This window comes from Helianthus annuus, chromosome 14 (genome assembly GCF_002127325.2).
Source record: "Helianthus annuus cultivar XRQ/B chromosome 14, HanXRQr2.0-SUNRISE, whole genome shotgun sequence".
NCBI classification, from domain to species: domain Eukaryota; kingdom Viridiplantae; phylum Streptophyta; class Magnoliopsida; order Asterales; family Asteraceae; genus Helianthus; species Helianthus annuus.
This window is the reverse complement of record NC_035446.2, coordinates 139,949,186-139,972,986: the sequence shown is the minus strand read 5'-3', so window position 1 is coordinate 139,972,986 and position 23,801 is coordinate 139,949,186.

The window sequence follows — 23,801 nt, the reverse complement described above, 5'->3', positions numbered from 1 at the left end:
TACTACGAAGAAGATTAGGTTTTTATCTATTTTGTTTTGTTTTCTTGAAATAATATTGCAATAAAAAAACTTTTACTATATATTATTCACGTGCGTAAAACCATACGGTGTGGGCGTGGAGAAGCGGCGTTTATGCCCTTCCACGCCCCACACACCACACCGTCCCCCCGCGTTGTAAACGGCGTTGTTTCAAGCCGTTGAATCCTACCGGCGTTGTGTTTATTGTACGTTGACGTGGCGTGCATTGGTTGGGTGTGACGGGTAGCCGTTGGACCCCAACGACATTATTTAAAAACAAATTTTTTATTTTTTTATTTTAAAAGATCAATCACTCCACCTATATAAAAAAAACTCACCATTTTCACCCCACTCTCTTCTACCCAACATTCATTTTTATAAAATCTCTCAACCTTTTTATAAAAAATAATGCATCCACACAACCGCAACTTTGATCCGAACAACTCGTATGGTTTCGGTGAACTACCGAACACCACTTCGCCGGCTCAAGGGTCTCAACCGAACCAACCATGTTTTAAGTTTCCACAACAACCGCTCACTCCTCTATTAGACATAATTAAAGGCAGAGATTTATGTGATCATGTATTATTTACCATTGATTTATCTCATTGATTGTAAATGATTTACTTGTAATAGCTAGGCAATGGTCCTATTTATAGGACTTCTTTGTATCACAAATTCAATCAATAACAAAGTAGTTTTTTTATATCGTGCGTTGCGCCGAAACTGAGCAAATGATAATGTAAAACAAACGTGATTTGAAAATGAAGCATGTTGTTTAAAAAGTCAAACCATTAGAACGATTTAGTTTATCATCGTACCGTTTTATAATACCAAATAAATACTTTATTTTGAATATAACATCGTTTTTACAAAAATTATAACGGAATGTTAGGGAAAGGAATCAAGCACAATCACGTACTTAAGTTTTTAGAAAAAAGTTATAAACGTAACATATTAAAGAAGTATCAAATTAATTGATAACTTAATATATGTTCAAAAAAAAAAAACAATTATTAAAAAAAGGTAAAGGAAATATATGTTTAAAAAAAGAAAATATGTTATTAAAAGTAAATATAATAACAAACTATTATATTATAATATATTAAATAATAAAATAATAAAAAAAACTATAAATTATTATAAAAATAAATTTACTATTCATCATCCCTCTCGAAAACATTATATATATATATATATATATATATATATATATATATATATATATATATATATATATATATATATAGGGGTGGGTTATATGAAAAACCCCATCTTTATATGAAAAACATTATATATATATATATATATATATATATATATATATATATATATATATATATATATATATATATAGGGGTGGGTTATATGAAAAACCCCATCTTTTTTAAAAAACCTTGGAAACCCAACCTCATCCATTGATTTTGTTTCATCCAAGTAGATCAATGGTTGAGCTTTTTTTTTGGTGTCCTTTACATTTAAATAAAACCATAAATTATAAAAAAGGTAAAGGAGAAGGGCATTTCAGGGATTAAAAATCTGACTTTTCTCTCACTCACATCAACTTTATTTCTCTTACACACACATCTTATCTCTCTCATCTCTCCTCTCTCTTCAATCAAGATCATGATGAACACCAAACACAACTTTCGATCTTCATGTTCAGATCTACATCGTGTGAAAGAGAAAATGTTTGAAGATTGTTGTTTTAGAGAGAGAACGATGACAGGATGAAGGTTTTTAGAGAGATGAATTTTTTGTTTTAGAGAGAGAAACGTCAATCTTCATCATGTTCATCTATAACATCAAGAACACACATACAAGTGTGAGAGAGAGAAGAAGTTTGAAGTATGTTGTTTTAGAGAGAGAACGATGACACACGCACGAGTGTGTGTGTGAGAAGAAGGTTTGAAGATCTTCTTCATTTTCATCGGACGGTTATAGATCCGGTAAGTGTTCTTGAAATATCATTTCACATTTGATTTTTTGTTGAAATGGTTATTAATATGTTTTTGTGTGCTGAAAGTGTTTTAGTAATGGTTGTTAATATGATTTTGTATTTTAAACAAATCAAAAACTTTAGGATGAGATTTTGAACTGGTTTTTTTGTTGGTTTGGTTGCTTGTTAGGGGCTTTTAATCTTAACAGTAGCTGTTTTTTTGTTGGTTTGGGTTGCTTGTTTGGGTTTTTGATCTGAACAATAAGTGTTTTTTTGTTTGGTTGCTTGATTCACAGACCCAGGCCCATAACATGTGTTAAGCCCCCTGTTAGAATGTTATATAATGTGTGTTGATTTACAGAAACAAACCCATAAATATATTCAATTGACAAGCTGGATGGATGTAGGCGAAGTTAATACGTGTTCTAGTAATGGTTAATGTTCATGTATTTTAAATAAATCTAAAACTTTAGGATGAGATTTTGAACGGGTTTTCTTGTTGGTTTGGTTGCTTGTTTGGGGCTTTTGATCTTAACAATAATTGTTTTTTTGTTGGGTTGCTTGAATTACAGAGACAGACACATAACATGTGTTAAGCACCTGTTAGAATGATATATAACGTGTGTTGATTTACAGAAACAAATCCATAAAAGATATTCAATTGACAAGCTGGATGGATGAAGGCGACGTTAATGCGAGGACATTGAATAAGTCACATCCTTTGGAAAAGAAGTCTTCGTTCATTTATAATATGTGTTGGTGGTTCATGCTGTAACAGAACACCATGATGTTTAAAATATCCGATAATGTGGATACTGAGCGTAAAACTTGTACTATGTAACGTGTAATATGAAACGAGCCATTTTATGGTAACACATGTCCCGGTAATTATGGAATATATAATATGAAACGGGTACAAGTAATAAATGTACAAGTTAGTATGTAACGTGTAATATGAAACGAGCCATTTTATGGTAACACATGTACCGGTAATTATGGAATATATAATATGAAACGGGTCATTTGTTTTGCACATTTTGGAATGTATAACATGTGTTAAGCCTCTGTTATAATCTTTTTGTAACCTGACATGTATTCATGTATATGCTAGTGGTTTATAAAACACCATGATGTGTATATACTGATCTAACATGTGTTACAATTTTCCTGGTCGGAACCTGTAATTGCTTAACATGTGACAAGGGTGAAAACAGTCGACGGGGCGATCAGTTTAATGGTGAGCTTAGTTAATATCGTAATCTTGTTGTAACCCCACTTGTATACATATGATAACATGTAAGCATCCATTATAACCCGACTTGTATTCATGTATATGAAAGTGGTTTGGAAAACACCATGTTGTGCATGTACTGATCGTAACACGTATACAAGTTAATAACCCCGTGGTTTACAAAACACCATGATGTGTATACACTGATCTAACATGTGTTACAATTTGTCTGTTCGGAACATGTAATTGCTTAATGACAAAGGGAGAAAACAGTCGACGGGGGCGATGAGTTTAATAGTGAGCTTATTTAATATCGTAATCTTGTTGTAACCCCACTTGTATACATATGATAACATGTAAAGCATCCATTATAACCCGACTTGTATTCATGTATATGAAAGTGGTTTGCAAAACACCATGATGTGTATATACTGATTGTAACACGTGTACAAGTTAATATGGAACATACAAGTTAATGTTGTAACACCGTATACCTGGGATAACATGTGTTAAGCCTCTGTTATAATCTTGGTTTAACCCATCATGGTGTCATGTATAAGCTAGTGGTTTCCAAAACAGTTACTATTCAGATCAAAAGCCCCAAACAAAGCAACCAAACCAACAAAAAACAGTTACTATTCAGATCAAAAGCCCAAACAAGCAACCAAACCAAGCATAACTTTTTAACACAAAAATAAAAACCTGTAAATTAATCTTACACAACTGAAACAACAACTAACAAAGTACACAGAACTAAAAACCTGCAATTAATTCGTCATACCCTAATACATCGTCATACCCTAATACATGTCTCTATAACATGTTACTATGGTTTAGCTGTGAAACAGGAGTTCAGACTATAACAAGTGTTACGTTGGTTGTGCTGTAAGACAAACTTGGCTTTTCGTTTCTAAAAACATATGTCCAGAAGTTCAAACTATAACACGTGTTAGTTGTGTTGTGCTGTAATATAAACATGGTCATGATCCTTAAGCATCTGATCCACGTTTGACGAAACCAATGGTACCGAGAATTGGATCTTGTTTCCCTTGTATCCATCACCATCCTAATAACAAAAAGATAAGATAACCGTTAAGTCGTTAACCAGACATAACTATTAACACACTCATAACCATGGTTTTTTCATTCAGCAAGTGTAACGGCTGAAAATGAGAAAACAACATCAAATAAGGACATAAATGAAGATAATGACATAAACATTAAAGATCTAAAATACGAAACATTAACGGTCTATAATTTGTAATCTATACGAACATTAACGGTTGTTCTTGTTTCACAATAACGGTTGGAATTATACAAACTGTAATTTGTAATCTATAAGACACATTAACGGTCTAATTACGAACATTAACTATTATACTTGGATGTTCGTGTTTCAAAACCCATATTCTATAATCGGCTGAAAAGAAAAAAACTACTGAAGCAAACAAGCAAGATAAAAACGTGAGCATTAATAGACTTTTTGTTCGTGTTTCACATTAACGAAATCCCCCTAAATCATCATATCCAAACAACAAACAAAAACCGACAATGCAATAATCAAATCAAGAAACTAAATCAAGATTACCTCATCGCAAATATCACCACAAAAATCGGACCCATATCGAATCAAATAATATAAAAAGAAGAAACTTTATTCACACCCATGTTCACCACAAGATCTGGACGAACATTGGAAGGTGAGAGAAGAAGAAGAAGAAAAGTGAACCAAAGCCCACTAGTCCAGATCGTAGTAAAGATCTTGTTTAGGAAGATGAATACTCCACAGTACATTAATAGTGCTCCATAGATCTACCATTGTTGATGGATGCTCCATAGTTCATTAATGGTGGATCTAGTTTGAAATAAGTGGTTTAAGAAGATGAAGAAATTATGAAAAAAGAATCTTTCTAATTTGAATTTGGTTCATCGAAAATGGAGGAGGATGGAAGAGAATGATGTGATGTTAGATATTAATGAGGGTGTCAAATCACTTTGGGCAAGATAACTTTTTGAGTGGGCTAGGAATATGTAGAATTACCAATGTGCCCTCAAGATTAAAAAAAGATATTATGAAAGCTGGGACATGTGGCCAAATGTAGGCCATTAGATGGGTTTCCAAGGTTTTCTAAAAATTCAAGGTTTCTTGTAGAGCATTGCCCTATATAGGTAAATTACTTTTTGAGTCCCTGTGTTTTATGTGTTTTAACCACTTGAGTCCAAAAACAAAAAGTTTAACGACCTGAGTCCCCATAAGCATTTTCTTTAACCATTTGAGTCCAAATTTCTAATACATTTAGATTTTTTTTTGTTAAATTTTGTTAAAAGACCAAGTTACCCCTATAACTAAAAAAATATTAATTTATCACCCACACATCACAGATTTGTCATCTCCCTTAGGCTTTATCTCTCTCTCTCTCTCTCTCTCTAAATCTACATCGCTCTCTCATCTCTTCCTTTCTCTCTCTAAACTACCTCCATGGCTCCATCCCCCGATAAGATATTATATGATCTGCAGAATCTTCATGGCATACCAAATCTCACAACAGAATAAACAATATTAGAGTACATCTTCTTCAACCGGTAATCTCCTCATCCTCCTCTTTTTAATCCCCAAACAAATCTGAGAAAATTAAACATGACAAATTGGTTTCTGCTTGTAACTGAACCATCAGACAATCAATAGTGAGAAAATAACTTCCAAACCACTAAACATCCGATCTATTAAAGGTAAAGACAGATTATACTACAGTCTACTAAAAGGAATCAAATTGAGTACCTGATCACCGTTGTTGGGCACAAGGTAATCTCTTTCGGAAGCTAAGAGCGATTGAACATCGTGAACGTCAACTTCGAGAGTATCCGCCATTGTTAGAGCACTGAAGAAATTAGAAATTCAATTGTGCCGATGATGTTGCAGTTTGGGGTTTTATTAAGCACAAAATGGTAAAGCTTCTAGAAATTCTTGGTTACCATTATCGTTTGGTGGGGATGATGGTGGCAGTGGGGCAGTGGTGGTGGAGCTGAGGCAGTGGTGGAGATGGTGGCACTTCGGTGGTGTAGACTGTAGAGAGAGAAAGTGTACTGGTGTGTGTGCTGGTGTGTGTTATATATATGTGTAATTATATTTATATATGTTATATATTAAAGCTTTATGCATTAAAAACTTGTTCCTTGTATTCATGTGCAAATAAGACTTGTACTTTGTGTGTAAATGACCAATTTACCCTCATAGTTAACAGACTTAGTGGATGGAGTTAGAAATTTGGACTCAAATGGTTAAAGAAAATGCTTATGGGGACGCAGGTCGTTAAACTTTTTGCTTTTGGACTCAAGTGGTTAAAACACATAAAACACAGGGACTCAAAAAGTAATTTACCCTATATATATATATATATATATATATAATATGTGGAGAGTTCAAATGAGAAGAAAATTTTTTGTAAGAAGAAAAAAGAACACATTTCAACCAATAAGAATGCTTTATTTATCTTCATTTAATATAAGTATTTAATGTTACTACGAGGGTACATTGGTAAATCTACATAGGTAATTAATTTGTAGTCTTCCTCTTTAATAGCTAGTACATTAAATTTTTTGTAACTTATCTTCAAAATATGTATTTTTTTCAAAAAAATAATATAAAATAATTTAAAGTGTAGGATAAATTACGAGTTGTGTAGGATAAATTACGAGTTGTGTAGGACAAATTACGAGTTGTGTAGGGTAAATTTCAACGTGTAGGATGAATTTCGAAATATGTAGGATAACTTTTGATGTGTGTAGGAAAAAAAGTTAAGGTGGAGGATAATAGTCTTTATGACTAATTAGTTAGTCAAAAATGATAATAAATAAGATAAGTGAAAAAACTATTTAATGTTTTACAAAATTACTGTTTGTTCTTTTTCTTCTCAATTAAATTTTCTTCTCAAATGAACCTTCCCCTATATAATATACGGTTCAACATTGTGTCAGAGCCAAGTAAACCCAATCTAAACAGCCGACCAACCTTCGGCCTTCTCTTCCCCTTTACTCCGACCAACCCTAATCTCTCTTTTTTTTTCTTTCTTTTCTTCAGCCTTTACTCCACCCATGGCAGCCATCGCTGCCCTAACTGCAATAGAGAAACAACCTTGAACTCCCACAAATTCGCATTCAGCCTAACAGCAACAAATTATGGTCATTGGAAAGCCATGATCGAACCCTTCTTCATCTGCAACAACCTGTGCGGTTACATAGATGGAACCATACCCTGCCCAGCCAAAACTGTTACATCAGGCTCCACCACATCTGACAACCCTAGTTATCCCCACTGGATAACGAATGGTGCCCACATCCGCATGATCCTCGCCTCCACCGATCTGAAGCCGCCTTCCAGCATGTTCAAGGTCAAACCTCCAGAGAAGTCTGGCTCTCTCTCCAGAACGTGCTTATGCTCCAGACACCCCTTCACGTGAGTACACTTTAAAAACCCAACTTCTTAGAATAATGATGAAGGGAGATGAAAAACCAACCGAATACCTCACTCGAGCATAGGAATACGACTCTGCTCTTGCAAACATTGGTGAACCTATGAAGGACAAAGACCTTGTTATGCTCGTTATATCGGGCCTCGGGGAGGAATACCACGGCCTCAAATCAAATCTTTTGACCCGGAAACCACCTGTAGCTTTTAACGAATTTCATGGCCTTCTTCACAATCACGACTACATGCTTGGTGTTCATCGCAGCCCATCAAACGCTGCTAGTCCACCACATGCCTTTGCAACCTCAACCGAAACTAACCAACCCAACCTCAATTCTGTCCAATCTCAACTTTCTAACCTTTAACTTCTAGCCATTCAACTGGGGTATCAACGCAACCCTCTTTCATCCTCTACCCCGTAACCACAAGCCAACTATACTACCCGCTCCTTTTTTGGCTCCAATAGTATCCGGGGCCAACGTCGTGGTAATTTTCAAGGTAACTCGCGTGGTGCTTCCAACAACAGGAATCGTGATACCCGTGATACTGGCTCTTCTAACAAGTTTTCATGGGCATCCACTCAGCAAATGGTGTATGGTCCTTGCAACAGGTGTGGGATAGGTCATATTCCATCCCAATGTCCCAACCAGCCAACTTCTTCCTCATCCAGGCAGTCTACTCACGCGAACTTTGCTAATTTTTCAGATGTTGGATCGCAATATGATATGTGGAAACCTGACACCAGCTGCAACCAGTCCGCAACTCCTGACTTGTCAAGCCTTGACCACTCGAAATGTTATCACGTTAATGACTCACTCCATGTTGGTGACGGTAATCCTCTTCCTATTTTCCATATTGGTTCATCAAAATTCTACTCATCCAATAAAATCTTTAATATATCTAATATTATACATGTCCCAAACCTAAAACAAAACCTTTTATCTGTCCAACAATTTTGTCTTGAAAATAACGTCTTCTTTGAATTTCACTCTTCCTTTTTTGTTGTGAAGAACGATTCTACACACACTACCCTCCTAACGGGTCTAAGTGAGAACGGCCTTTACACTCTTCGCCTCACCAGATTCAAGTCCATTCTAAAGCTTGCACTCACAGCCATCAAAGCTCCCTCTACTGTTTAGCATCAACGCCTCAGTCATCCTCATCAACGTGTTTTTGATACTGTTACTTCCAGTTTTTCTTTACATGTTACTACTAAACGTTGTTCTTCTTTATGTACTGCATGCTAATTAGGAAAATCTTCTAAACTTTTTTTACATCTTTCTAGTTTTCGTAGTCATCTAATTTTCGTAGTCATAATGTTTTAGATTTGGTATATTCTGATGTTTGGGGGCCCTCGCCCACATTGTCCACTGATGGTTATCAATTTTTTCTATTATGCGTTGATCATCATTCATGTTTTATGTGGTACTTTCCGCTAACAAATAAATCTGATGTCTATGCGACTTTTAAAAACTTCTTAACCATGGTTGAAAGACAATTTAATACCAAACTTAAAAGTGTTCAAACTGATTGGGGAGGAGAATTCCGAAACTTATCACCCTTTTTTACCTCCCTTGGCATCATTCATCGACACTCTTGTCCATATACCAGTGCCCAAAACGGAAGCGTTGAGCGTCGAAATCGCCACGTTGTTGAAACAGGTCTCACCCTACTAGCCCAAGCCAATCTCCCACAAAGATTCTGGCACTTCGCCTTTGAAACAACCGTCTACCTCATAAACTGTCTCCCTTCTCGCATTTCCTCCAATAAATCTCCTTACCAACAAATCCACAATCGCAAACCAGATTACACCTTCCTGCGTGTCTTTGGTTGTCAATGCTTTCCCTACTTGCGTTCATACAACCATCACAAAATGGACTTTCGTTCTACACCATGTGTCTTTCTTGGTTATAGTCCATCTCACCACGGTTATCGGTGCTTCGATCTTGCCAGCGAGCGTATTTACATCGCCCGATATGTTTGTTTCAATGAACATGTCTTTCCCTATAACCCTCCCCAACCTTTACTTATTCCAACTACACCCACCTCAGTCTCCATATTTCCAGGCCCACCTCCTTTCTTCACTGATGAGCAATCGGCCCCACAATCACCACCCTCCACCACTCAAAACCATTCAAACTCTGTCCCACCTCCATCCGAACCAGCCTCGGCACCATCAGCTTCAAACCGGCCCATCCTCAAACATTCCAACCCCACCTCCTCGTCCTAGACCATCTAATTATACCCTTATACAATTAGCAACTTGGGTTATGTTTTATTTGTTTAAAAGTCACACCCTTTAATTCATTTTACTCACACCCTTTCATTTTTATCTATTAAAAAAATAGACAATTCTTTTGTAGTGGTTGTCACGCATATTAATGGAAATCCAATGCTAGTTAAATCCTTCACACCGTTTCCATTTTAGCCATTTCCATTTTCTTTTTCTATTATCAAACCATTATATTAAATAAATGTAGTATATAATATCAAACTAAATATTACCTGTCGCATTTGCTATAATACGAACCGCTTCCAACGATTGTGAACCATTTTCTTTCAAACCAAATCCTTTCATATCCCCCAAACCCAAACATTGTTTGTAACTCGAACCCAATCAATCATGTTCAACATCAAAGGAACATACTTATATCTATCCCTTTCCATGACTATCGTTTTTTAAGTCATAACACCATAATCCGGTCACCAGCGTCGACGCCAACGATTCCGATGCTTCAAGTTACGGAGTTCCGGTCGTTACGGACGGGTTAGAATCTGAATCCCACATGCTTCAAGTTATATGTAGCGATTTTGGTAATGCTTTTGTTTCGAAATAGTAGTTTTATGGATTTATATGGATAATTAATGTAGAAAACTAGGGTACTTTGTTCTTCTTAATTGAGTATGAACATAATTTATGAAATGGTTGGAAGGTTTCTTCAAAATCTTTCCGAACAGAACAACCCAAGTAACAATTTAAATTCATTTAAATTAATGCTAATAATTTGAATCTGATTAAACTAGAGGAAATGTGTACATGATAAAAATGTTCTCTTTACATAAGAAGTTTCAAAGTCCACATATCTTTTGTTTTAATTATTTGTGCTTATGTGCGGTACCGACCCCCCCTCCAATGCCAACCTGTTTACCGATCAACATTTACTGAAATGGAGGGGAAATTCGGTGAAGGTTCACCGACGCGATGAAGGGAGGTAAGGGGAGAGGGGTGTGTGGTGGGGTCCATGTCTTCTCAACCAATCACATATTTTTCCTTTTAAAAAAATGTTTACCTATTCCAAAGTGTCTAACCACCGCCAATGTTTTATGAGCAATAGGTAAACAAAATAGATAAAATGACGTGACAGTGACTGATTGAGTGATTTGGGAGTTTACATATTCAAAGTGTCTAACCACTCCCTACACCCTTAGTGAGGGGTCTTAAAATGCGAGTCATGAACTGAAAGTTATTATGAGGTTGGTTGAATGTGTATTTTGACAATGGTTACTTATGTACTGTTAAATTATTATAATAAGGTAATCAATTGTAATAAAACATGTCATAGAAAATAATTGTTTAGTATTTGAGTCTTAAACAAATGCTTATTCTTTATAGGAATGATAGATAGGAGGAATAATGTGGTATTTATGAGAAAAGGAAACATCGTTGCAAAATTATAACAAAAGTTTTTTAAATCTTGGTTGCAGGTGTAAATGTGTAATTTGGTTTTACCTTAAATATTTAGAAACATTTATAATTCTTGCTTGCAATCATTTTTAGGTTGATGGAAGAGATACCGCAACTAATACTATTAAGATTGCTGAGGAATATTATTTGATAAAGTATGGACTAACATATCGGGCCAACACTCATTCAGGCGCTTGAAGTAATGAGGAATATTATTTGATAAGCATGAATTGAAATGTTGTTAAAATATATAAATTTATTTAATTTTAATAATTAATGATAATTGATAGTTATTATGGATTTAGTTGTCTATGTATCTATTCTAACTTTTTTTTATTTGTAAATACATATTTTGTAGCTTTTTATCATTACAAATTAAAAACATGATGTTGGTGATGAAGTAAAATGCTTTAATGTGATGTTGCAAAATGAAAGAAATGCTTTGCAGACTTTAAATTTTTTGCATTAGATATAGTTATACTAAAGATATCTCTGATAACATCCCGTCACAACGCGCGGGTTAGCGTTAACTCGTCTAAGACAAAACCCAAAACAAAACACAGTTGTACACTCCATCTGCCTATTCTACCACCACTTCTTCTGACCCTACCGTTCCCACCACCTTTACCGTTGCTAACAAATCTCCTGAGTGGCGTCATGCTATGAACCAGGAGTATCAAGCGCTTCTCAAGAACGGAACTTGGTCTTTGGTCCCTTATGATAAAACTTAATTGATAGCAAGTGGGTTTACAGGTTAAAGTCGGATGCCAAGGGGAAGCTTACTCACTACAAAGCCACACTCGTGGCAAAGGGTTTTCATCAAAAACATGGTGTTGATTATCATGAAACATTCAGCCATGTCATCAAGCCGACAACAATCAGAGTAATTTTATCTCTTGCTGTTACTCAACAATGGCCTCTTCGCCAACTCGATGTGGAAAATGCCTTTCTTCATGGTGATATATCTGAGACTATATACATGAAACAACCTCCAGGTTTTGTAGACCCTAGCAAACCTAACCATGTATGCTTACTCAATCGATCTCTATATGTGTAACGCCCGGCTCCTTTGTACTTTCCATTTATAGTAAGTTTTGTTCATATTTCTATTTTTGGAAACCTTGTATTCTTGTAATCATTTCCTTTCTTTGTAATCTTTATCAAATCGATACTTGGATCATTAATGAAACTAGTATTTCGTTACATATATGTTGTATGCACTCTAATTATGCTCGTATGTTCAACTTCGTGCATCAATCGATGTTTAATCATTATACTTGGAATCTATGTGTGAAACTTGTGATCAAACTAAACTTATGCTTTGAACGTGTTTTGAACAAGAACGACACTTGAATTGATACTTATACGCTCGATTATACTTGGTTTATACTCCTCATACAAAACATATCTTAATCTATGCCTTTGTGGCAAATATGGTCCCTAAAACACCTTAAATCATCAATCATGCAACTTAAGGGGCCAAAATTGTAATAAAATAAAACTTATCCAGAACCACAAGTGGCTCGCGGCCCGCGTGGACTTAGCCTGAAACCTCAGGCGGGCCACGTGAGGTCCCTGGTCGGCAGAAGTCCCAACAGTCGCGACCAGCTTCCATTTTTGAGCGGGATTTCAAGTTTAAACCGAGTTTTGGCACTTGTTAACCCCTCTAATCAACCCTAAACACCTCCCTATAAGTACCCAAGCTTCCCCAAGCACTTGGACACTTTCACCACTCTCAAATCTCACCAAAACACTCCCAAATTCAAGCAAGAATCTGCATTTTCGGACAGATTCATACCTCTACACTAAACTTGGTATAACTTGCTCATTTCTTGATTAAAACACTTGATTCTTCTTCCTATTTGCTTGGTCAATCATGGAGTTTGATTCCTTGACCAAAAACTTTCTGTTTTGTTACAAACTTATGTAAACTTCATCCAACTTGTGTTTAACACAACTCAAACCAATGTCCTTATGCTTACAACCTCTCTTATGGTTGGTTAAGCTTAAAAACATGGTTGAGACATCTAAATCAGAGGTTAAAACCTCATAAACTTTCTGTTTTAGTTAGGGTTTTACCCACAAGTAGTGTTCAAGTATGAAGCTTGATGAATGTGTGATGGTTGGACTAGCTTGGGCTATCCTTCATAAGAATCCACTCATTACTTGATGTTTTGCTATAGATTAGTTGTTGTTAATACCATAATACTTGTATGTTCATGACCCTCCTTATTGTTTATAACAACAAGTGTAGTGGTGAACAATAGGGGTGCCTAAATGGAAGCTTGTTCTTCCTACCTCATGTATGAACTCCATGTCACCAAGAGGTACCTAAATGGAGACATTAATCTCCTACCTCATGCTTGAAACATAAGACTTGTAATCTATATTATCTAAGTTAACCTATATGTATGTACCTAAGTAACTAAACTTGATGATAACTTAATAGTTACTTGTTAAGAATATGTTACATCATCTATGACCATGCCCTTGTTACGACTCTAATGGATCCTTGAATCCATGAAATCATACCAACTCTTTTGAGTTTTAATAGTGTCAAGAACAAGAGTTATGTGTACAAGATGATTATTTTCACTTATGTTATTTTCTATGCATCTTTAAACTCCGAATCTATAATCTTCCGATCTCCCCAAACTCACACACCTTTGCTTTCCCGTGTAGAAGGACAGGCTGCTCCAAACTAATTCATCCACCAACTTGCTCTCGGAACTTCAAGTCACGACTTGTAAACCGTGAGTATACTCGTATTCCCCTCTTTTTACTTTTAACACTTTTGGGGTGTAACATGTTTATCTATCAACAAACTTACGCATGAACATTTTGCTTAAACATATGAACATTCCTATAACATGTTTGTATACGTGATGGCTTGATACTTTAAACTTGGGTGAAACTTATGTGTTGAATTTATCATTAACTTCGTACGAGCCAAACCGTGACATATGTAGCGCTATAGGATTAACGACCCGCCCTTTATCATCGGTAATGTCATGAGCATATTGCGTTTCCTTGGTTTGATATGTTAGACACATGCCATGTTTAAATGTTTATCTTGAATCACATGCTTGCTATGAGGAATTGTTTAAAACTTATCTTTTGCTATGTATGTACCAAACTTGTATACTCGCCTTTGCTTTTGCATTGAATTATTTTAAACATGTTACAGGTTGATGAGGATGATGCTAAGAAAAGAAGTAGCGTTGATGCCTAGATACACATATAGACGTTAGGGTCTAATATGTTGTATCAATTTTGTTATGTTGTTATGTTATTTTTGTTAAACTTGTTGTAAATGAATTTCTTGTAATGTTGACAATTTATCTTATGAAATGAAATCGGATTATTTAAATACTTGTTACAATTATTAGCGTTATGATGTCTCGAGCAATCTTCACACTTCGTCTCATCCCGATGTTTCCGCCATTGGTTGGGGTGTGACAGATTGGTATCAGAGCCATAACTATAGGGAATTAGGAAAAATGCCATGCTTTTGCCCTAGTCTATAGTTTTAGGAACTTTGCCTCTTATTTGTTGTTTAAAACATTTGTACTCTACCTTACATGCTTCCTAGCTACACTTCTTGTTATTAATTTTATATGCCTTTCCTAAGGCTAACACGAATACATTTATGCTATTTTATATTCTTGTTACATCAACGAGACGAATTTACCAAAATAGGCGTGAAACCCACAATTTTGTAAACAACTCTCATTCCACCTTTAATCTATTTTGCACGAAATTTCACCATTAAGGTAGGAGTGACATCCACAACTTAATGGTAATTTCCATTTCAACTCTAGTGGACCCTTGTCAAAGTGTCAAAATTTTATTTTGGCCGACAAGTACCAACCACATTTAGGGTACGAAATCGTCAAGTTAGGGGTGAAACCCGCATCTTGTCGATTAAGTCCCATTCCTTGATTTTTATTCTCGCCAAAGTCCCGAATGTTCCAATCATTTAGAGATGTGTAGTAACCGGAAGGGTAAGATACCGTTAATCGCTTCTCGACGAGAGTATCTTACTTATAGGCCAAAGCACAATATCTCTAAATCGAAAGGACTTTCGACCCACTTTGGAATTGTCGACGTTTCTCTACCCGAAACAATCCTATGTTTTAGTGAGCCTCTCTTTTATGTATCTCAATTTATATGTGATTTTATACTTGAACGTTCATTCATTTCAAAATGTCGTTTTAATCATTTCGCACGTTATCGCAATCACAAACAATGATAATTCTCGTGAACAAACTAAATTTATACCCTTTTCGCAACTTATGTGTTATACTTGTTGAACGTATGTTGGAAACTTATGCTCTACGTGAACTTTACTTGATACATGAACATTTACTTGCTTTTACATACACAAACCTTATTTTCAATTAATGATCAAAGTCTCATCCTTTCTTTCCCTTTCAATCTTTTAGATGTCGTCTAGTTCCTCCAAGAGACTCAAGTCAAGGAAGGGTTCGACTTCCACCGCCATGTCTCAAAAAGATTGTATGAAATTTATGGCCAAGCAATTTGCTAAAGTCCTACCCGATATCATTAGCAAGATTCACACCGATTCACCGCATGGCTCTGTCGACTCAAAGGCAGACAAACCCAAATCGACCTTCCAATTTAAGCAATTCATGGCTTGTAAACCCTTAGAGTTTACTGGCAAGAATGGCGCTACCGCCATGATGAACTGGTTTGATGCCATCGAGCTTACCTTCTTGCAAAGTGGTTGCCCTGATGAACTAAGAACCTTGAATGCAACTGGGGTGTTTCGTGAAAAGGCACTCGAGTGGTGGACGACTGAACGCAACAAAAGAGAAAACGAGGTCGCACATGCTATGCCTTGGGATGATCTCAAACAGCTTATGAAAGACCACTTCTGTCCTCCTCACGAACTCCAAAAATTGGAGAACGAATTTTGGAACCTTACTCAGAAGGGGAGTGACATGGATGGCCTGATTACGCGCTTTAAACAACTCAGTGTACTCTGTCCTGGACAAGTTGAAACCGTTCCCAAAACCGTAGCCAAATTCGTCCGTTGTGTTGCACCTTCCCTGACAAACCACCTTGCCTCTGCCAATCCCCAAACCATTGAAGATGCTTTTCGTATAGCCACCAAACTTAACAACAACTGCGTTCTTCATGGAACCTTTGACAAGGTTTCAACAAAGAGTGCACGCCAAGCTACAATTGACTCTTCTGATGAGGCCAAACCCTCCCAACCGTCTAAGAAAAACCAAGGCAAGAAGCGGAAGGCTTCAAGCCAAAATTGTGCGGTCATCACTCCGCCAAACCCACAACCCCTACAAACCGTTCCTGCTTTTACCAACAATGAAACTCCACGCAAGGTTTACACTGGAACGCAACCGAAGGGTGGCAAATGCCAGTGTCATCACCCTCCAAACGCTCATTGCCGAAAGTGCGACAAGTGTGGCCGAAGTGGGCATACTTCTCCATACTGCCGCATCCCACCACAGGCTTACCAAAACCAAGCCCTTCTAGCTCCAAATCAAGTCGCCCCTGTGCGAGCATGCTACACGTGTGGTGATACTAACCATATGGCCAACGTGTGCCCTCAACGTTACCAACCGCAACAGCCTCGACAGCAGCAACTGCAGCCTCAGCAACAGCATCAACAGGCCAAGAACCCGCTAGAGGTCGAGCTTTCCTTCTCACCACTGCTCAGGCTCAAAATGCGAACGACGTCATTACTGGTACGTTTCTCGTTAACCATGTCTATGCTTCATGCTTATTTGATACTGGTGCCGATAAAAGTTTTGTGTCGTTAGAATGCGAGTCCTTGCTCAAGTGTAAACGCTCTAAGTTGCCAAAATCTTTCGCTGTCGAAGTCGCTAATGGTAAAACCGTCGTTGTCAATTCTGTTCTCTCCAATTGTTCTTTAATCCTCAACGATCATACGTTTTCAATCGATCTCATACCTATGCAAATGGGTAGTTTCAACGTCATAGTAGGTATGGACTGGCTTAGGCGAGTTCGTGCTGAAGTTGTCTGTTCTGAGAATTTATTCGCTTACCTCTTCCAAACGGTGACTCCCTACACGTCTATGGTGAAAAGCCTTCTCGAGGCCTTAAGCTTATGTCGTGTATCAAAGCAAACAAATGCTTATGCAAGGGTACCTTCGCCTTCCTCGCCCACATTGTGGAAAAGAGGGACAAAGGCCCAAGCATAAGCGACGTTCCTGTTGTACGTGACTTTCCGGATGTATTTCCCGACGATCTTCCTGGTCCGCCTCCTGCTCGTTCTGACGATTTTCGCATCGACTTAGTGCCTGGTGCTACGCCTGTCGCTAAGTCCCCCTATCGTTTAGCACCCTCTGAGATGCAAGAGCTCTCGAGTCAACTCCAAGAGCTTCTTGACAAAGGCTTTATACGCCCTAGTACTTCTCCTTGGGGCGCTCCCGTTTTGTTTGTCAAAAAGAAAGATGGATCATTTCGTATGTGTATTGACTATCGTGAGCTCAACAAGCTTACCATCAAAAACCGATACCCTCTTCCTCGCATTAATGACCTCTTCGATCAATTGCAAGGCGCAACCTGCTTTTCAAAGATCGATCTTCGTTCTGGGTATCATCAACTTCGAGTACTCGAAGAAGATGTACCTAAAACCGCTTTTCGTACGCGTTATGGTCATTACGAGTTCGTGGTCATGCCCTTTGGTTTGACCAACGCACCTGCTGTTTTCATGGATTTAATGAACCGCGTGTGCAAAGCATACTTGGACCGTTTTGTGATCGTCTTCATCGACGATATTCTCATCTATTCCAAGACGCAAGAAGAGCATAAGCGACACTTGCATCTTATCCTTGAACTCCTTCGTACTGAACGTCTATACGCCAAATTCTCCAAGTGTGAATTTTGGCTAAAAGAGGTTCAATTCCTTGGTCATACTGTCAACGAACTTGGAATTCACGTTGACCCCGCTAAGATCGAAGCTGTGAAAAATTGGATCGCACCTAAATCTCCGTCTGAAGTTCGCTCGTTTCTTGGTCTTGCTGGTTATTATCGTCGTTGCATCTCCAACTTTTCAAAAATCGCTGTTCCTTTGACCTCCTTGACTAAAAAAGAGAGGCCTTTTGTTTGGGGTCCCGAACAAGAGGAATCTTTTCAAACGCTCAAGGATAGGCTTTGCAATGCTCCTATCCTAACGCTTCCTGATGGTAACGATGATTTTGTCGTGTATTGCGACGCTTCAAACCTTGGCCTTGGTTGTGTACTTATGCAACGTGACAAGGTTATCGCTTACGCATCGAGACAACTCAAAATTCATGAGAAAAACTATACTACCCACGACCTCGAACTTGGTGCAGTCGTTTTTGCATTGAAGATTTGGCGACACTGGCTTTATGGTACCAAATGTGTGGTCTTCATCGACCATAAGAGCCTCCAACATATCTTCAACCAAAAGGAACTGAACATGCGTCAACGCCGTTGGGTAGAATTATTAAACGACTACGACTGCGAAATCAAATACCATCCAGGTAAAGCGAATGTAGTAGCCGACGCTCTTAGTCGCAAAACTCATGTCAAAAGTATTCGTTGTTTCCAACTCGTCCACGACCTTCAAAATCGCATACGTAACGCTCAGTATACATCCGTTAATGAGGGTAACCTCTACAACGAGATGCAATGTGGTGCTGAAAATAGTCTCGTGTCCAAATCTGATGGCATTTTATACTATCTCAATCGTATCTGGATTCCCAACCGTGATGATCTTCGCAAATTCCTGATGAAGGAGGCCCATAACACGAAGTATTCTATTCACCCTTGTGCCGACAAAATGTACCATGATATGCGCACATCCTATTGGTGGCCTGGAATGAAGAAGGATATAGCCACTTTCGTTTCAAAATGTCTCACATGTTCCAAAGTGAAAGCTGAACATCAACGTCCCTCTGGCTTACTCGAACAACCAAGAATTCCTATCTGGAAATGGGAGAGCATTGCCATGGGTTTTATCACTAAGCTTCCTCGCACTACTGCTAGTCATGACATCATTTGGGTAATCGTTGATCGATTGACCAAGTCAGCTTACTTCCTCCCTATTCGTGAAGATTTCAAAGTCGAGAAATTGGCTAAGGTCTACATGAAGGAGATAATCTGTCGTCATGGTATTCCCATTGACATCATTTCTGATCGTGATGCTCGTTTTACGTCTCGTCTCTGGCAAACTTTTCAATCTGCTATGGGTACTAAACTCAACCTTAGCACTGCCTTCCATCCTCAGACTGACGGTCAAACCGAGCGTACTATCCAAACCTTAGAGGATATGCTTCGTTCATGCGTAATAGATTTTGGTGGCAACTGGGATTCACACTTGTCGTTGGTCGAATTATCGTATAATAACAGTTATCACGCGAGTATTCAAATGGCACCTTTCGAAGCATTGTATGGTCGCAAGTGCCGTTCGCCTATTTGTTGGCACGAGATTGGTCAAGCCCAAATCACCGGTCCCGAGCTTATACAAGAGACGACGGACAAGATTTTACAGGTTCGAGACAACATATTGAAAGCCAGGAACCGACAAAAGAGTTACACTGACAAGGGACGCAAACCTATGGAATTCGAGACAGGTGACTTCGTGCTTCTCAAGGTATCCCCTTGGAAGGGCGTGGTTCGATTTGGCAAGAAAGGGAAACTCGCACCTCGCTACGTTGGTCCTTTCAAAATTCTCGAGAGGATTGGCAAGGTTGCGTATAGACTGGACCTGCCCGAGGAACTCAGCAATGTACACCCTGTCTTCCATGTGTCCAACTTAAAGAAATGTCTAGCTGACGAAGGACTCCACGTTCCTCTCGAAGACTTGCAAGTCAACGAAACACTTCACTTTGTGGAAAAACCGGTCGAAATCATGGACCAAGGAACCAAGCAATTGAGGCGCAGTCGAATTCCTATTGTCAAAGTTCGATGGGAAGGAAAACGTGGCGCTGAATTTACTTGGGAGCTCGAAAGCGAAATGAAGTCGAAGTATCCTCATCTTTTCCCTACGTCTTCCTAAATTTCGGGACGAAATTTCTTAAAGGAGGGGAGACTGTAACGCCCGGCTCTTTTGTACTTTCCATTTATAGTAAGTTTTGTTCATATTTCTATTTTTGGAAACCTTGTATTCTTGTAATCATTTCCTTTCTTTGTAATCTTTATCAAATCGAGACTTGGATCATTAATGAAACTAGTATTTCGTTACATATATGTTGTATGCACTCTAATTATGCTCGTATGTTCAACTTCGTGCATCAATCGATGTTTAATCATTATACTTGGAATCTATGTGTGAAACTTGTGATCAAACTAAACTTATGCTTTGAACGTGTTTTGAACAAGAACGACACTTGAATTGATACTTATACGCTCGATTATACTTGGTTTATACTCCTCATACAAAACATATCTTAATCTATGCCTTTGTGGCAAATATGGTCCCTAAAACACCTTAAATCATCAATCATGCAACTCAAGGGGCCAAAATTGTAATAAAATAAAACTTATCCAGAACCACAAGTGGCTCGCGGCCCGCGTGGACTTAGCCTGAAACCTCAGGCGGGCCACGTGAGGTCCCTGGTCGGCAGAAGTCCCAACAATCGCGACCAGCTTCCATTTTTGAGCGGGATTTCAAGTTTAAACCGAGTTTTGGCACTTGTTAACCCCTCTAATCAACCCTAAACACCTCCCTATAAGTACCCAAGCTTCCCCAAGCACTCGGACACTTTCACCACTCTCAAATCTCACCAAAACACTCCCAGATTCAAGCAAGAATCTGCATTTTCGGACAGACTCATACCTCTACACTAAACTTGGTATAACTTGCTCATTTCTTGATGAAAACACTTGATTCTTCTTCCTATTTGCTTGGTTAATCATGGAGTTTGATTCCTTGACTTCTCCTTGGAGAAATCAGACCTGGAATTGCTCCGAAATTGACCAAAAACTTTCTGTTTTGTTACAAACTTATGTAAACTTCATCCAACTTGTGTTTAACACAACTCAAACCAATGTCCTTATGCTTACAACCTCTCTTATGGTTGGTTAAGCTTAAAAACATGGTTGAGACATCTAAATCAGAGGTTAAAATCTCATAAACTTTCTGTTTTAGTTAGGGTTTTACCCACAAGTAGTGTTCAAGTATGAAGCTTGATGAATGTGTGATGGTTGGACTAGCTTGGGCTATCCTTCATAAGAATCCACTCATTACTTGATGTTTTGCTATAGATTAGTTGTTGTTAATACCATAATACTTGTATGTTCATGACCCTCCTTGTTGTTTATAACAACAAGTGTAGTGGTGCCTAAATGGAAGCTTGTTCTTCCTACCTCATGTATGAACTCCATGTCACCAAGAGGTACCTAAATGGAGACATTAATCTCCTACCTCATGCTTGAAACATAAGACTTGTAATCTATATTATCTAAGTTAACCTATATGTATGTACCTAAGTAACTAAACTTGATGATAACTTAATAGTTACTTGTTAAGAATATGTTACATCATCTATGACCATGCCCTTGTTACGACTCTAATGGATCCTTGAATCCATGAAATCATACCAACTCTTTTGAGTTTTAATAGTGTCAAGAACAAGAGTTATGTGTACAAGATGATTATTTTCACTTATGTTATTTTCTATGCATCTTTAAACTCCGAATCTATAATCTTCCGATCTCCCCAAACTCACACACCTTTGCTTTCCCGTGTAGAAGGACAGGCTGCTCCAAACTAATTCATCCACCAACTTGCTCTCGGAACTGTTGGGTCTAAAACGTGTAGTCTAATGTTATCAACGAATCAAGTCAACAAAGTCAACGCCATCAAGTCAAAGTCAACGCGCAAGTCGACACGGGAAGATCGAAGAAAGATATGGCGTGTGAAAGATCGAGATTTGATAGTTATAGTGCTTTGGATAATTAAATATATTTTGATTTAAACAAAATATATTTATTATCTTATTTTATTAGTCTTGATGTTTATTGCTACTTTTAGTAAGTTTTAATCTCTAGGGACTTAATTGTAATTAGCCTAAAATGGTAAGGCTATAAATAGAAAGAGATGATTAGGGTTTTAAGGGAACACACATTCTAGAGAGATTTGGGGGCTAATTGTGTCATCATTTTTGCAAATCAATCTAGTGGGTTTTTCAAGTTCATTTTGAGTGTGTTCATCTTTATTGTTATACAAAATCAGATTTTTGGCTCGATTTGATCCTACAATTTGGTATCAGAGCCTCGGTGGCTCGTTTCAGTTTTGGTTTGGTCGGTTTTTCACCGAAAAATCCGCCGGAGATGTAAATGGATTGCATATTCGTTGTTTTTTTTATGTTGTTCTAGATCTGGCGACTTTGCCAGATCTGAGCTTGTAGAGGAGGTAATGAAGAGTGAAAGATGGTTTATCTTGGTGTGTGAAGACTAAGGTTTTCATCATGGAAGCAAACGACGTTGGGTGACGAATAGGGTGGTAACGGAGGATGGTCGCGGGGTGCACAACGATGACGTATTTAATGACGACTAGGGTTTGAAAGGAACTTGGTTCTGCTCTGTTCGTGTTTCAAACATGGATCGGGGTGAATTGATGATCGGATTTCCAGTTTGGGTTGTTTTCGGTGATGTTGGGCGGTGGCAAAGAGTGGTTGATGATGAGGTTCTGAATGATGGTGGACAACAATAGTTACCGGGTATGTTTGCGGTTTAATGTTTTCTTTTGTTCTCCGATGTCCTACTTTTTCTTTGCTTCTGCTCGGATACCTACTCCGCCTCAATTGGTCGATATTTTCATCATGAACCGGTATGAATGGGTTTTGATGCTGAAGATCGTCTGGAGTTGGATCATGTCCGATGATGGCTTGGTTTCCGGCTGAAATCTGTTGGTTCAGGTTTGTTTTTTTTCCGTTCAAAGGTGGTCACCGGTGACCTTGGACGGTTGTACACGGCGGAATAAGTTTGCGGCTAGGGTTTGTGTCAGCTTGTATGGACGAAGGTTATTGGGCCCCACTAACATAATCATTAACTCGTTATTGGGCCTAAAATAAATTGATCATTTCCTGCTACTGAAGTGGCATTTTTATTGGGCCCACATGACTTGTTGATAGAAACACTGATTATTGTCTCGAAAATGAATTTTTTTTTAATTCACAATTACCAGACTTCAAGACGGGGGGCTAGGAATTTCGTTGGATGCTAGGCCTTTTGTGATGTTGTTAATATCAGGTATGTATGTCCATTCAGTTTATTGGACCGTAAGATGTTAGTGGGGTTGGGTTATCGAGGATTAATTCTTGTGTTTATTAAAGGGCTTCATCGTACATGAATCTAATTACATGGCATGGAAATGTAGAATTAGTCTAGTTTGATCTTGGTTGGATCCCATTTGAAATTTCGGGTGATATAACTGATCTTTAAATGGATCATTCTCTTGATCGAATGGAGTATGGTGCATGAGC